Source organism: Heteronotia binoei, chromosome 1, assembly GCF_032191835.1.
Source record: "Heteronotia binoei isolate CCM8104 ecotype False Entrance Well chromosome 1, APGP_CSIRO_Hbin_v1, whole genome shotgun sequence".
Taxonomy (NCBI): Eukaryota; Metazoa; Chordata; class Lepidosauria; order Squamata; family Gekkonidae; genus Heteronotia; species Heteronotia binoei.
This window is the reverse complement of record NC_083223.1, coordinates 4,121,230-4,129,106: the sequence shown is the minus strand read 5'-3', so window position 1 is coordinate 4,129,106 and position 7,877 is coordinate 4,121,230.

The following is a 7,877-nucleotide window of genomic DNA, read 5'->3' as shown; positions in this document are numbered from 1 at the left end:
AACACCCCAAAACTGGGATGAACAGGTGCAGTGTGTTTTAAAGGCAGACAGGGAGGAAGAAGATGACTGCAGATTTATACCCCACCCTTCTCTCTGAATCACTCAGAGCAGCCCACAATCTCCTTTATCTCCTTCCCCCACAACAGACACCCTGTGAGGTGGGTGGGGCTGAGAGAACTCTCACAGCAGCTGCCCTTTCAGAGTCTCAGAGAGGCTCACAATCTCCTTTACCTTCCTCTCCCACAACAGACACCCTGTGTGGTGGGTGGGGCTGAGAGAGCTCTCACAGCAGCTGCCCTTTCAAGGACAACTCCTACGAGAGCTATGGCTGTCCCAAGGCCATTCCAGCAGCTGCAAGTGGAGGAGTGGGGAATCAAACCCGGTTCTCCCAGATAAGATTCCGCACACTTAATTTCTACACCAGACTGGAGGGTTTATACTCTGCCTTTGACTTGGAGTCTCGGAGCAGTTGAGAATCTCCCTCCCTTCCTCTCCCCACAACAGGCACCTTGCGAGGTAGGTGGGGCTGAGAGAGCTCTGAGATAACTGCTCTTGAGAGGAACAGCTCTGTGAGAGTTATGACTGACCCAAGATCACTCCAGCAGGTTCATGTGGAGGAGTGAGGAATCAAATCCGGTTCTCCCGGACCAATTCCCCACTAGCCTTATGCCGTTCTCACTCTCCTCTTCTCCGTGGAGCTTCCGCCAGATTTCACACTATCTGCCCCGGGGCTGCGACTCGCTCCGCCTCTTTTGCGCGGCAAACAAGATCCTCTAAAAACCAGATTCTGTTTGCCGTGCAAAAAAGGCAAAGCGAGTTGCAGCCCCGGGGCAGACAGTGTGAAATCCGACGAAAGCCCTGCGGAGAAGAGGAGCGTGACAGCGGCAGAAGGTGAGTGGGAAATGGGTCCCAGAAAAGAGTCCGCACTCTTAACCACTACACCAAACTGTCTCTCTTGGTGACCAATCGATTTTACACAATTTTTCGCCAAAGCAAATGCTGCCTGAAATCCCCAGGCCTGGCTAGTGTCCAACTTAACAGTGAGAGCCAACGGTTTGTCCCACTGATATTAATGAGACCCAAGCACTAGGCAATAAAGATGACCTTAAAGAGCATAACTCAGGATGGGGAGGACACGGTGAATGCAGAATACTGTAATAACATTCTGTCAATTTTTGCATCGCTTGCAAGCAGCTAATTCCCGGGTGTTGAACTCATTTGTTATGAGGAATGGATCTGACATAAATGAGACCTTGTCGGGCTGAGCCATGGTGCGTACCTATTTAAGATTAGGTAGCAGAGATATAAACTTTATAAAGGACACAGACAAACACAAACATATGCTTTTAAAAAACTTAAAACATGCTTAAAATGTAAGCACTCATTGGTCTTAAAGGTGCTTTCTTTGTAACTGGGCAAAGGAAGATCTGCCTCTTTCCTTCCTTCCCCAGGGGACCAGGAGGGGGAGGAGCCTCAGCCAATAGAAGGAAGAGAGGCTTGGCTCGGTAGCTCTGCTGAGCAATTGAGAGAGCCTGGTAAAGCAAGCTCTCCCTCCGCCCCCCCTTCCTCCCCAAGGGAGGAGCCTCAGCCAATGGAGAAAACAAAGGTTTTGCTCTGTAGCTCCTGTGCGATGGAGCAAGCCTGGCAAAGCAAGCTGTGATGCAAAAGGAAGAAAGAGAGAGGGAGAAGGAAGCAGATGACAGCCAGTTGCTCGGGGGCCTGATAGGAGCCATCTGGGGGCCTGATTCGGCCCCTGAACTGCACGTTTGACACCCCTGAGCTAATTTCATAAAGATATTGCCTGAGCACGCTCCCCCTCAATGACTTGCCCCGTTATCTCAGATCCCATCCCAAAACATATCAAGCCGATGCAAGCACCTCAAATGGAAAATGTTTACTGCGAAGTACTATGTCTGCCGAAGATGCACTCGATAGCAATTTCCACTTAATGTACCACCTGTCAGAGAAAAAAACAATACCACAATGAATCTATGATACTCACTATTTTTTTTTTCAAATACTAAGTTAGGGAAAAAAGGAAAATAGGTCACTCTGTGGTCCTTGGGTCCCTTTCCTGTGGTCACGGTATTTCGCTCTGAAGAACACACACAAAGGTTTTCACGTGGCAAGAGATACCAGCAACAGCTTACCCTGAAATAGCTATAACACAATCAAGAAAAGCTTGTTGGAGGCAGAAAGTGCCGTCAAGCCACCCCATGGAGTTTTCAAGTGACCCCATAAGCTTTTCAAGGCAAGAGACAGGTGTTTTTGCCATAGCCTGCCTCTGCATAGCAACCCTGGACTTTCTTGGTGCTCTCCCGTCAAAGTACTCAAGACATGAACAAATATTACACATACATCTTTATTAAAACTCTTAATACTTCCTGTGCACAGAAAGGTAAAATATATGTGTGTGCACTTTATAACATGACCGTGCTAGAAGGAGACTTTAAAAAAAAAACACAACACAAAATCTGGGAATAACAGTCCCCATAAAACCAGCATAGGGAAAGGTCAGGGAATTTTTTTTTATTTTTTGCACCAGTGGGAGAAGGAAACAGCCAGTTTCCTTGTTCCATGTACCTGTTGTGTATGCGGACCTTAGTGAAGACTTCTTTGGGTGTTCCTGCAAGGCTCATTGGAGCCATAAGGACTGAGCTTGGGGACCCAGGAACAATGGGCAGCAGGATCCAAATCCCTGCTGCCCTGCACCAATCACGGGCCCCCTGCTGGTTTGAGTGATCCAATAACGTGCTTGCGCAGGAACCCTGAGTTGTATACAGCTGGCCCTGTGGGCGCAGTGAGTCAGTCTTTGAGTGCAGCCTTATGCTATGCTGCACCTAATAAAGAACTATGACCACAACCACCACGCCTCTTCATTGCATTGAACCCACTATCGTACCATATAAATCAATGATCACAGTTTGCATCATTGTGCATCTCTCTTTGCCTTGACACCAAGGTGAGTAAACAGAGCTCCTACAAAAGCTATGGCTATTATTCAGTGGCTATTAGCCACAGTGTGTATATATATATGTATATATATATATAATTTTTTGGGCCACTGTGTGACACAGAGTGTTGGACTGGATGGGCCATTGGCCTGATGCAACGTGACTTCTCTTATGTTCTTATGTGACACAGAGTGTTGGACTGGATGGGCCATTGGCCTGATCCAACAGGGCTTCTCTTATGTTCTTATGTGACACAGAGTGTTGGACTGGAGGGGCCATTGGCCTGATCCAACAGGGCTTCTCTTATGTTCTTATGTGACACAGAGTGTTGGACTGGATGGGCCATTGGCCTGATGCAACATGACTTCTCTTATGTTCTTATGTGACACAGAGTGTTGGACTGGATGGGCCACTGACCTGATCCAACCTGGCTTCTCTTATGTTCTTATGTGACACAGAGTGTTGGACTGGAGGGGCCATTGGCCTAATCCAACCTGGCTTCTCTTATGTTCTTATGTGATACAGAGTGTTGGACTGGAGGGGCCATTGGCCTGATCCAACCTGGCTTCTCTTATGTTCTTATGTGACACAGAGTGTTGGACTGGATGGGCCATTGGCCTGATGCAACATGGCTTCTCTTATGTTCTTATGTGACACAGAGTGTTGGACTGGATGGGCCATTGGCCTGATGCAACATGACTTCTCTTATGTTCTTATGTGACACAGAGTGTTGGACTGGATGGGCCATTGGCCTGATCCAACAGGGCTTCTCTTATGTTCTTATGTGACACAGAGTGTTGGACTGGATGGGCCATTGGCCTGATCCAACAGGGCTTCTCTTATGTTCTTATGTGACAGAGAGTGTTGGACTGGATGGGCCATTGGCCTGATGCAACATGACTTCTCTTATGTTCTTATGTGACACAGAGTGTTGGACTGGATGGGCCATTGGCCTGATGCAACATGACTTCTCTTATGTTCTTATGTGACACAGAGTGTTGGACTGGATGGGCCATTGGCCTGATCCAACAGGGCTTCTCTTATGTTCTTATGTGACACAGAGTGTTGGACTGGATGGGCCATTGGCCTGATCCAACAGGGCTTCTCTTATGTTCTTATGTGACACAGAGTGTTGGACTGGATGGGCCATTGGCCTGATGCAACATGACTTCTCTTATGTTCTTATGTGACAGAGAGTGTTGGACTGGATGGGCCATTGGCCTGATGCAACATGACTTCTCTTATGTTCTTATGTGACACAGAGTGTTGGACTGGATGGGCCATTGGCCTGATCCAACAGGGCTTCTCTTATGTTCTTATGTGACACAGAGTGTTGGACTGGATGGGCCACTGACCTGATCCAACCTGGCTTCTCTTATGTTCTTATGTGACACAGAGTGTTGGACTGGAGGGGCCATTGGCCTAATCCAACCTGGCTTCTCTTATGTTCTTATGTGATACAGAGTGTTGGACTGGAGGGGCCATTGGCCTGATCCAACCTGGCTTCTCTTATGTTCTTATGTGACACAGAGTGTTGGACTGGAGGGGCCATTGGCCTGATGCAACATGGCTTCTCTTATGTTCTTATGTGACACAGAGTGTTGGACTGGATGGGCCATTGGCCTGATGCAACATGACTTCTCTTATGTTCTTATGTGACACAGAGTGTTGGACTGGATGGGCCATTGGCCTGATCCAACATGGCTTCTCTTATGTTCTTAAGTGACACAGAGTGTCGGACTAGATGGGCCATTGGCCTGATCCAACATGGCTTCTCTTATGTTCTTATGAAACTAAGAGGGAACCCGAACCCTGCACTGCCCTCTTTAATTGTGTCCCTCCTTCCAGAGGCTCCCTCAGCTCTTGTGCTGTCTTCCCCCACTCTTGCTCTCCAGGTGACCTCTGTGGTGAAGGAGGAGAACTTGCAAGCCTTTTCCTCCTCCTACCCTGCTTCACACATGATGGAAATAGTCACCTCCTACAGGTCAGCGCTCAGAGGCTGACTGAAGTTCTAACGCTAAGCACACGTACTTGAGAGTAAGCCTGCATTTAGTTCCTCCTCGATCTCCTGGAGCCACACAATAGGTGTGAAAGAGCCACACGTGGCTCCTGAGCCGCAGTTTGGCCACCCCCTAAGCAACCCTGCTTAGCTTCTGAGATCTGGAGACAAGGCATCCAGGACAGGGCCAAGGAAAGCTTACCGTGAAGATAACTTGCAAAATCTAGTCACACAAAGCAAGGTGGTGAAATATACCCTGTGTACCGATGGACACAGTTATAGTGGAACAGGGCTCCCCCTTCTGTTGTCTTCATTCATCACAGGTAGCTTAAAATCTGGCAAATCGGTATGCCCAGGGTTTTTTTTTGTAGCAGGAACTCCTTTGCATATTAGGCCACCCCTCCCACCCCCGATGTAGCCAATCCTCCAAGAGTTCATAGTAGGCCCTGTACTAAGAGCCCTGGAAGCTCTTGGAGGAAGAGCCCTGGAAGCCCTGGAAGCTCTTGGTGTGGCCTAATATGCAAAGGCTTGAAACTCAACACCAAAAAAACTAAGATCATGGCATCCAGCCCCATCACACCCTGGCAAATAGAAGGGGAAGACATGGAAGTCGTGACAGACTTGACATTTCTGGGATCTGAGATGACTGCAGATGGTGACTGTAGCCATGAAATTAAAAGACGTTTGCTCCTTGGGAGGACAGCTATGGTGAACCAGGGGAATATAATAAAAAGGAGAGACATCACCCTGCCAACAAAAGTCCATACAGTCAAAGCGATGGTATTCCCAGTAGTAATGTATGGCTGTGAGAGCTGGACCATAAGGAAGGCCAAGCGCAGAAGAATAGATGCTTTTGAGATTTGGTGCTGGAGAAGAATCTTGAGAGTCCCTTGGACTGCAAGAAGTTCCAATCAGTCAGTCCTAAGGGAAATCAACTGTGACTGTTCCCTGGAAGGTCAGATGCTGAAGCTCAAATACTTTGGCCACCAAATGAGAAGGGAGCACTCACTGGAGAAAATCCTGATGCTGGGAAAGAGGGAAGGCAAAAGAAGAAGGGGACGGCAAAAGATGAGATGGCTGGACAGCATTACTGATGTAACTAACACGGATTTGAGCAGACTTCGGAGGATGGTGGAAGACAGGAGGGCCTGGTGTGACTTGGTCTATGGGGTCGCAAAGAGTCGGACTCGACTGTGCAACTAAACAACAACAACAACAATATGCAAAGGAGCTCCTGCTACCAAAAAAGCTCTGCCTGATGTAGCCAATCCTCCTGGAGCTCACAGTAGGCCCTGTACTAAAAGCCCTCTAAGTTCAGGGCTGCCACATTGGGCCGGCATGGGGAACCTCTCCCAACATCATCGGCACGATGATGTCACCCAGAAGTGACATCATTGAGATGGCATGCGGCGGCCTCTCTAGGTATTTCCGGGAAAACTCGATGGTTTTCCTGGACACACTAGCCATTTTGGAGAGAGAACTCTATGGTACAATAGGTACCATAGAGTTTTGCCATCCCAAATGGCTAGAGCGTTCAGGAAAACCATCGAGTTTCCCTAGAAACGCCTAGAGAGGCCACGAGCGATGGCGCAGTGTGATGAGCAGAGGGGACTTGGCAACCCTATCTAAGCTCTAGGAGGATTGGCTACATCAGGGGATGTGACCTAATATGCAAAGGAGTTCCTGCTACAAAAAAAAAAGCCCTGGGGAATGCCAGCCTCCAAGTGGAACTTGGGGATCTTCTGGAATTACAGCTCTTCTCAAGACAAGAGATCAGTTCCCCTGGAGAAAATGGATGCTTTGGGTCTATGGCACTATACCTTGCTGAAGTCCCTCCCCTCTCCTCCCCAGGCTCCATCCCCAAATCTCCAGGAGTTTCCCAACTTGGATCTGGGTACCCTACCCCCCATTCCCGCCCCCCCCCCCAGTGACCAGAGGGTCTGGAAACCCTACGGCAAGGGCGTCAAACATGCAGCCTCCGGAAGGCTCCTATCAGGCCCTCGAGCAACTGGCTGTCATCTACTTCCTTCTTCCTCTCTCTCACTTCCTTCTGCGTCACAGCTTGCTTTGCCTGGCAATGCTCAACTGCACAGGAGCTGCAGAGGAAAACCTCGATTTCCTCCATTGGCTGAGGCTCTTCCCTTGGGGAGGCAGAGCTTGCTTTGCCAGGCTCTCCTAATTGCACAACACAGCTACTGAGCCAAGCCTCTCTTCCTTCTATTGGCTGAGGTTCCTCTCCCTCCTGGTCCTCTAGGGAAGGAAGGAAAGAGCCAGAGCTTCCTTAGCTCAGTTCCCTGGATCCCATGGGAGAAATAAAAAGAAAGCACCTTTAAAACCAACGCGTGCTAACGTTTTAAGCATGTTTTAAGTTTCTTTAAAAAAAAAAGAAAGAAATCTTTCATTGTGTTTGTTTGTGTCCCTTATAAAGTTTATATCTCTGCTACCTAATCTTCAACAGATACACTCATGGCCCGGCCCTACAAGGTCTCTTTTATGTCAGATTCGGCCCTCATAACAAATGAGATTGACACCCCTGCCCTATGGGGGAGCTTTACTGAAGAAAGGAGCTTCTTCATTCCTCTGCAAATGTCAGCCAGCCCCAATGAACTTATAAAGATCACAACAAAAACAAACTGGCCAAGCACCATTGCAGGAGGTGGGTTGGATCCTAACCCTACCCTCCTTTGCATATTAAGCCACACCCTTCTAGTGTAGCCAATCCTCCAAGAGCTTACAGGGCTCTTCTTACAGGGCCTACTGTAAGCTCCAGAGGACTGGCTACATCAGGGGGGTGCGGCCTAACATGCAAAGGAGCTGCTGCTAAAATTCCACCCCTGTAGCCAATCCTCCAAGAGCTTACAGGGCTCTTAGTGCAGGGCCTACTGTAAGCTCCAGGAGGATTGGCTACATCGGGAGGGTGCGGC